This window comes from Phocoena sinus, chromosome 3 (assembly GCF_008692025.1).
Source record: "Phocoena sinus isolate mPhoSin1 chromosome 3, mPhoSin1.pri, whole genome shotgun sequence".
Lineage (NCBI taxonomy): Eukaryota > Metazoa > Chordata > Mammalia > Artiodactyla > Phocoenidae > Phocoena > Phocoena sinus.
Genome location: NC_045765.1, coordinates 29,873,892 through 29,883,569, shown reverse-complemented (window position 1 = coordinate 29,883,569; position 9,678 = coordinate 29,873,892).

The window sequence follows — 9,678 nt, the reverse complement described above, 5'->3', positions numbered from 1 at the left end:
TTTTGATTACTGTAACTTTGTAGTATAGTTTGAAATTGGGACATGGTATGTCTCTAGCTCTGTTCTTCTTTTTCAAGGTTGCTTTGGCTATTTGGGGTCTTTTGTGGTTCCATACAAATTTTAGGATTGTTTGTTCTATTTCTGTTTTCATTCCAAAAATGCCTTTGGAATTTTGATAGGGCTGCATTGAGTCTGTAGATTCCTTTGGGTAGTATGGACATTTTAACAATATTAATTCTTCCAACCCATGAGCATGGAATATCTTTCCATTTATGTGTGTCTTCTTCAATTTCTTTCAACAGTGTCTTACAGATTTCAGTGTACAGGTCTTTCACCTCCTTGGTTAAATTTGTTCCTAGGTATTTTATTCTTTTTGATGCAATTGTAAATAGGATTATTTTCCTAATTTCTCTTTCCAATAGTTCAGTTTTAGTGTATAGAAACACAACAGATTTTTGCATATTGATTTGTACTCTGCAACTTTACTGAATTTATTAGTTCAAACAGTTTTTTGGTAAAGTCTTAAGCATTTTCTGTGTATAATATCATGTCATAGAAGAAGAAAAAAATTCCAGGAGGATTTTTTAAGTGATATAGGAGGTAGGGGAAATCAAATAACCTGGTTATGCTTAGGTTTTGTTAAAAAGAGAGAGAGGGAGAGAGAGAGAGAGATAAATGTATTCCTAACAGTTCAGAGCAATCCAGAATGCAAATATAGACAATACAGAAGGAGATACAGATATTGATAAGTTTAAGAAATTAATGAGTGAATAGACATAACCTTGGTCTTACATTAAAGGCAAAAACTTGAGTACAAATGTGTAACATATAATTTCAAATATGAAGAACAAAACTTGTTTATACAGAGGAAAGTAAGAAAGGAGAAGGTGAAGGAGAAAAGTACAGAATATGAAATATATCAAATGAAACAGCAGAAATGTTCTACTATAAAAATAATTAAAATATTTATAATAGAGAAACACCAGACAACCTCAGACTGTATTTTTAAACATACAAATATGATCTAAAAATATTGTCTTTTAAAAAGAGATATTTAACACAAAAAAATTTCAAAACTGTTAAAAATAAAAGAGAAACTTACAGACCAGGTAAATATGAGTGTGAAAATGAAAATGGAATAGTACTCTTAATATCTGACAAATTATAATTTGAAGGGGGAAAATGTGGTATAATGAACATATTTGTTCAGGATTTTGCTCTGGGTTACCTGAAAAAAGGAACAAGCTGGATTCAGTCTCACATTTCTCTTTTCTATCAGGAAGAAAGAATGCATCTGAACTCAGTTTGCCATGAGATTAATGGCCCTTCCCCTGCAACTGGAAGAGAGAGAATTACAGACAACTCCTATAAAGAGCCATTATCTGTATTCAAAATACCTAGCACCCACAGGATTTTTCATTGATAAATTTCTTCTATAAAAGAGCTCAAAAAGGGTTTCAGTTCTGACCCTTGAAAAATAGACTCATGCTATGGGTCCATGGTCCTATTCCACCTCTCCGTGGGATGTTGGGAAGATGCGGGGATCTTCTCTCCTTTTTCTCTTTTGACTCTTGTCTTCATAAGATGCCCCTTTTCCTTAACATGTGCAAGATAATATTGTAGAATTCATCCTGAGCACTGGTGTACTGCCGGGGAGAAACCACTCAGCAATCTAACCTCTACAAGAATATTGTAAGCGTCAAAAAAGGAGGTTGCCTACTTGTAGAAAGAACATTAGAGCAAGATGATATCACACCTATGCATCTAACACATTAAAGGTTAGTAAAAAGCAAAAGTCGGTTCCTTGAAAAGATTTTCAGACTTTTGCTAAGACTGCCTCAAGAGTGAGAGAAGGACAGAGGATTAATATCTAGAATTCACAAAGAACTCCTACAAGTCAACAAAAAGAATACAACTCAAAAAAAAAAAAAATGGCAAAGGATAAGAACAGGCAATTTCTGTAAGAGGAATCCCCAGAGGATCACAAGTATATCAAAAGTTTCTGAAATTTATTAGTGATTAAACTAAGACAAACATGAGCTATTACTTTATACCTAGTAAATAAGCAAAAAATTAAAATATAGAAAAACACCAAATGGTGGTAGGATTGGAGATTATTGCCATTGCTCTGAAAATCACTTGGTGGGTCTTATTCAGATGCAGTGTATAGGAGTATATATACACAGTATGCATACTAAACATATATACATAAATATATATTTATGTTTTTTATATACACACACACACACTGAACACATGCACACGGACACATGATCAAGCAGTTGTGACCCTGAGTTTAGAGTCTAAAGGTTTTCTCACACAGAAGATAAAGGACATCTAGGAGCATGCTCATCATAATATTGCTCATGGTGATTGGAAATTAGGGTCTATCCCAACCTATCTAGCGGTGGGGTACTAGATAGGTCCCCAGTGGCAGATATATCCCATGAAGTACAAGGAAGCCCTCATAGAAACAGAAGTAGAACAGGATGACCCAAGGGCAGATAGGTGGATTGTAAAAATAGTGTAATGAGTATAAAAATGAGACAGAGAATTATCTGTTTATTATTAAAATATACTAAGATACATACAGCAAAATAAGAAACATTGTACAGATTGTACCAATCGATGATTACCTGACTTAGCAAATAAAAATGCAGGATACCGAGTTAATTGTGAATTTCAGATAAAATATGAATTTTTTTTAGTATAAGTTTGGGACAGATATTTAGTATAAGTATGTCCCATACAATGTGTGAGACTTACTCATACTAAAAAGTTATTTGTAGTTTATTGGATATTCATATCTAACTGGGGGTCCTGTGTTTTATCTGTTAACCCTATACCAAACAAATGATACACAAACACATGAGAATGGTTGCCTTTTGAGGGTGGGGAGGTGTAGGAAAATGCAGATAAAATGAAATAAAACAGACAAGAAGAATAAAAGCAAAAAAGGGCGATGCATAGATCAATGATGATAAAATGCCATGCTCTGACCGTAACTGACTAGCTGATTCTAAGAATAAAAAGAAAAAGGGGACATTTTTGGAGAAAAAAGGAATCTTCTGCCATGATTTGTAAAAGCTTGGTTATAAAAGAGATGTGAAGATCGTGGTGTGGAACTGACTTGTAAGTGAGAAGTGAGATTCCATAGTAAATTAACAATTGTCCTTTTGGTTTTGGGAATAACTAATTATTTTTAGATAAGCAAAAAACCTATTTTCATTCTTTCTGAAAGTTTCATCTTTAGTGAATAAAACTGTTTAATGAAAGTTCACATTAAAATGATAAGTTCAGGGCTATTGTGTGATAAAAACATATTTTGAAATACCATACCATATTTTAACACACACGGGTAAAATGCACATGCAAAGTAATTACTTGAGCAGCAAAGAGAGTTAGCTCTAAGATACTTTGGTCTCCTCCTGCCATTGTACCTTAGAGAAAATACCCTCCGCCAAGCTAAACAAGACTCTTGGGTCCCAAAGCCCCCAACCCATCATAAGCCCAGGTATTTCAGCAGCAATGCCATCCTTATCACCTCTTTTGTCCTAAGACAAACATAGTTTCCTCAGACCCAGCCATCGGAATGCTGATGTTAGTACCTTGCAAGTTTGAAACAACATGCAAATCAAAATGTTGGATTAATAAACTCTTAAAAGCAGCCAAATTCCAACAAGTGAGTTCACTCACAGGGTTATCCGCGAGCAAATGGCAGGATTCCTTGCTAGAGTCTTGTTTTCATAATTAAATCAGTATCTGGGTGTGGTAATTCTCTGCTCCTTTGCAACAACTTGAGATGTTGGCATCAGTTAGAGATGAGAGAAAAATTCATAGACCTAAAACCCCAATCCCTCTAAACCCCTGTGCTCTTGCACAGGGAGCACCGGTTTCCTTTCTCTTACTTACCTATTTCCCTCTACTCTTTATCTTACTAATTGTTCTTCCTTTATGCTCTATCTTGCTGTCCTAGGTCAGATCAGCCAAAGTTGGTACCCTCCTCTACGCTGCTTTTGGATAGATTTTCACCAGTTCCTCATGGTTTACCTGTGTTCCTGCCTCTCCCAAGGTTTCTTTCTATAACTCAAGAGTCTTTCCTGAATTTATCACTAAAGTGCTTGACTAAGCAGCTGATGCCAACTAGCAGTTTATTTCTGAGATCAAAGATCTTTGAGCCAATTTCATACTTTCACAATAAACAATTAAGTGGCCCTCTGCAATCTGGCTCATATCATTCAGTTTTCGGAGTCTAGTAGCCAGAGGGTGGGGTCTGAAGTTATACCGAGTGCTTTGAAATCCGAGCTCTGGTGGCCAATGGCTATGTAAATATAGCAGGTCTTAGAACTTCTCTAAACCGTATCTTTAATGTTCCAACCAAATACATTCTTTATTTTTTAATGCACATAAAGGAATGGTCACTGCCATTTCTTCTCTAACTTTTCCGTTAAAGTTCTTCAAAGAAAAAGCAGAACAGAAAACACATTTCTAGCAGAAAATATTTGCCCTCTTTGTCACTTAATTTGTCTGTGATCCTAGGCAGATAATTTCCTATTTTTATTTTATGTATAGTTATGAATAATAATCATACCTACCTCATGATATTATTGTGAACGTCAAAAATTCAGCAAATATTTATTGAGTGTCTGTAATGTGTGTCTTCAGTAAACAGGGTGGTGTCTTGAAACTTGTTTCTAGTCTGAAGAGAGAAAATAAGCAAATATTAAATATAAATATCACCAAATGGTTATGAAATGTAATATACATAGTTTCTGAAATATTTGGTTGTTTGCTTTTAGTTCATTTAATCATATGCATATATATAAAGAAATTGACGTACATGCTCACTGTCCTAGGTACCCTGCCAGATAAACCAGCGTTGCAAACTTTTTTTGTAAAGGACAGAAAATAAATGTTTTAGGCTCTGTAGGCCATAACGTCTCTGTCACAATTGCTCAACTCTGTCACTGTAGCACCAAAGCAGCCACAGACAATACATTAACAAACAGGCATGGCTATGTTCAATTAAACTTTATGGACACTGAACTTTGAATTTTATATAATTTTCTTATGTCACAAAATAGCGATCTTCTTTTGATTTGTTTTCAACCATTTGAAAATATAAAAAGTACTCATATTTGGCATGCTATACAAAAGAGGCAGCAGCCTGGATTTGGCTCCAAAGCTCTCTGATGCAGACCAGCTTCTCAAACTTTAATATGTGTACAAATTACTTGAGATGTTGTTGAAATGCAGAGTGGTTTAGTGGGTCTGGGATGGGATCTGAGATTCTCTGCTTCCAATAAGCTCCAAGAGAATGCTGATGTTACAGATCTTGAGTAGTGAGAATATAGAAATTATTTTTGTGAATGTACAGAAAAACTTCTGCAAGCATACAGAGAACGTGCTATAGAATATATCTTGCAGGACAACGGGGAGTAAATAGAATCTTCAGTATTTTTACTTTAAACTTCTGTTTTGCTGATTTTTTTAAACTGAGATTTCACTTCCAAAATAATTTTTTTAAGAAAGTGAAATTCAGGGCAGGCAAAAGCACACTTGGCAAAGTCATATTATGACATTTTAAGGAGCTATAAACTCATGTTTTCTAAGAATAGTAACAAACATGGAAAACGTGTAATAGCATGTTATGAGAAAAAAAATAATACACACAGCATGTATTGTACCATATGTAAACATGTATACATACCCACTAGAAAGAAATACCACAAAACGTTGGCAGTGATTATACATAGGGAATGAATAAGAGAGAGTTTTACTTTTTTCTTTGTACTTCCATATTTTCCAAAATTTCCATGGCAGACACATGTTATTTTAAAATCAGAAAAAATGAGATACTTTTTTTATAGAAGATAAAGAAGGAAAAAGTAGGCCATGCTAAAGTCATGAGTTATTCTTCACTCACAGTCAAGCATGGGCTTGCTTATTCAGCAAACACTCCCAGAGCACAGACCTACAACCTTGAGAGAGTAGTAGCAGTAGTTTTGTTCTCCAAGTCTGGAAACTTCCAGTCAGATCCAACAACTGACAAGTGGCCCAACCTAGACTCCCACAGAGGCCTTCTAATTCCAAGACCCATGTCCCTTTTCCTCCTCTTTACTGTTTCTCCTTGAGCAAAGATGGGGTTGTGCAAAGCGGCTCACTATTCATTCAGATCCACAGGTAGGATCACCCTAGGAAGAACTATAAATTTACGAATGTTTGGCTTAGACAGTGCTATAAACTAAGATATATATGAGGGGTACTTAAATTTTAACAGACATAATCAAAAGGGGTGTACTTCACATATTAACATTTGAGGATGCCCAGAGTTTGGGAAGGAGGAAGACTTCTTCTAAGAACTGGGTAACTACACAAAACAGAGGCTTAATTATCCTTCTTTGGAGAACAGAAATGACACCTGTTTTTGTTCAATCTGAGGCAGATACAAGGAAATAGATACTTATGAAATGAACCTTAGAAAATAAATCATGCAATCTCTGGAAGCCTCCTGACTACCTCCCTAGGTAGCCCATGCTTTATTTTGACAACATTTACTCTTACAGAGTTCTTATGTTGTGCTTCAATTAGAGAACTGCCACCCTCTAGCCTTTCTTGTCCTTCCTGGAACCATGTGGAAAAGTCATGAGATGTACAAGGCTCTTCTGCGAGGGAGCAGAGTTCAGAATATCACTAGCCCCTGCTTAGGAAGCTGATGTCATGATTTAGCCCTGTTCAGTACAATACCCTACACCTGAGTCACTCTAACTTTCAAAGCCTTTGGTACCCTTATCTCATTTAATCCTTACAGCATGACAGTATCATCTGATGTAGGCTGGGCAGGGTCTTAAAAGACATAACTCAAAAGAGTATTTCCATGACTTGCCTAAGGACACACAGCACAAAGATGGTAGAGTTTACAATAGAAGTTGAAGTCTTCTGATTCTTGGCCCAATTCCCTTTTCATTAAACTTCCCTGTTGATTTTACAGATGGGATAAACACAGAGCCAGATGACAGACAGCTAGATTTGTTAGGACTTTTCACTTTGTTTCAAGTTACAATTTTCAGTAGTTTTTTGGATCCTACATTGAATCCAGTATAAGTAAAGCAGGAACTGAAGTAAACTAGGACACATTTAGCCCTGATGTTATGTGTCAAAATACCACTTGGATTTGTCCATTTTAATCTACATTCTAAGATTTTTCGAAACAAAGAATAAATAAATACATGCATTCTTGAGCACAACGTTTCATGAATTTGGGAGTTTCATTTTGTGATTTTTTTTTTTTTGGTAGGCTGATTACTGTTCCGAGCTTATCTTTTGATCTTCTAAGATAAATGCTGTTTTTTAAAAGAAATTGCTGTTGAAGTTGCTACTGTATTTTGGCTTTGATGTGTTGCTTTATTCACATTTTCTTGTTTTTCCTACTATATATTACCTTTCAGGGTCTTTGAGAAACAACCTCTTCATTTGCAAAATTCCGATTACAGATTTTTAATAAAAAGAGGTATGGTTGGATTTATTTGTTATTATAGATTGAGTTAAAATCCATTAGTAAATTACACTAAAATTATTTCTTTTACAAAGGAAGAAATTTATAAATCAAGAAACCCAGGGTTACCATAGCAATCCACGGAATCTAAAGATTGGAAACAGAGGACTATATTCTACTTTCTAGAAAACACTTCATTAGAGGAAAGATATATGATGTGTCTTCAGGGCGGAATATGACAATAAGAGTAGATCATTGCTTAACAAAAATACGTCCATTTTATTCCCTGCCTAAAAATAATGCAAGGTAATTTGGAACAATTTTTATCAAAAATGTGCATAATACTTCTATCTTTGGCACCATTTGTATTCAATAACAGGAATGGGGTAGAATTGTGTACTTAGGTGACTACGTTTTGGAAATACCCTAGCTGTAGCAAATATGTTATGTGGGAAGCTGGGCAGAAGGAGTGAGATTGGAGAGAAGAAGACATTGTTTTTGAAAAGTAAGAAGTGAATCAAAGGGGAATGAAGTCAATCACATAAGGTGGGCTTTCTCTAGGAATTAACACAGAATTGTGTGTGTGTGTGTGAGAGAGAGAGAGAGAGAGAGAGAGAGAGAGAGAGATGCATGTGTCTTTGCATAGTTTCTGGTCTTTTGGCTCATCAAATATACACCAAATAGACCTGCTGCAGTGGACATCTGTTGTTTTTGCCTGCCCAGCATCCATTCCCCCTTCTTTTAGAAACAGCATTTCATTTTTCCTTTGAAAAACTATACTTTGCCCAACATGTATAGTCTTTGTGTTGTATTCATTCAAGGTGTCTTGTTTTCCTCTGGCCAGAGGGTAGAACCTGACCCCAGTAGGCCAGCCAGACTCTCCTTTGGGCATCTGAATCTTTCATGAATGATATACAGGCAGGAAAGGGTTGGCAGGGCTCCATCTCAGCCATAGAACCATGAAGACATTCTCCTTTGCTTCCTGAATTTTGACACTTAGACTTGGCCCAATACTGTCTTTTCAGAGGTTTGATTGCTCAGATTTTCTTGTATTTAGATTTTTCTTTTTAAATTAGTTTAAGTTAGCCAGAGTTAGTTTCTGTTACTTATAACCAAACCCTAACTGTTATTCATGATAAATGGGGCATGAGACACACCAACTGCTAGATTGCATATTTTACAATTCTCTATTTTACTGTTGAGTTTCATTTGGGAAGCTCAATGGTTCTAACATTCATCATTTTGTAGGGGCTGAATTCTGTCCTTTCAACAGATCTTCATCCTTAAGGCAACTGCCAGTGTTCTACTTAACTCGTTAAATTTGAGATTCAGGATGCATGTGAGGAGGAAAAATATGGTGAATTTTACAAACCAGTAGTCCGGTTTGGTTATTCCAGCGAAGCAGCAAAAGGGGAAGCAAGAAGACTAGTCAGTGTTCTGGACGCCTTACACCCATAGGTAGGACTTTGTGTGTCAAGAACGGGAGACCTTAGCCACAGACTGAGGCTGCAGAAGATGAGGAGGCCCAGATGAGATGGAAAAATCCCTCAGTCATCCAAGCATTTTATAGAAATAGGATAATTCATAAAAGTAGTTGCAAAGGGGCTTAGTGGAAAGAAGCGTTCAGCTTTTTTGTGAAGGACATTAGGGCAGGAGCTGTTGCTTTGATTTTGATATATAATGCCATACCCTGAAACTCACAGTTGTTATTTTTTATTATCTTTTTTTTTTCCAAATCCATCTCTGGGTATTCCTTTCCTGAGTTAGGGACATGAGAGCCCAGTTTTTCAGATGAGAAAAAGTTGTATCTTTGGTAAATGACTTATTCAGAATAACAGAGCTAGTAAGTAGAAAAGCCAGTCAAGTCTTTGTTCTCAATAGTAGGAAGTTCTATACTTTTAAAATTTAAATTCCATAAATTTTATAAGTAATACTATACCTTATGTGTATGGTATTATACATATGTGGATTTCTCTCAACATTGAAAGATGATTTTTTTCAGTCTCAGAAAGGTTGTCAGTGTTTCTCAGGCTCCCAGAGGTTCTGAGGTTTCTAAGCCCCTCTAGAAATAGTAATTAATAGTAACGCTGCTGATAACAACAGTTAAACATTGTAGATCACCTGATATTTCTCAGTCTCTGTGTTATCCTCAGTATATGCATTATTTCATTTAAACTTTACAG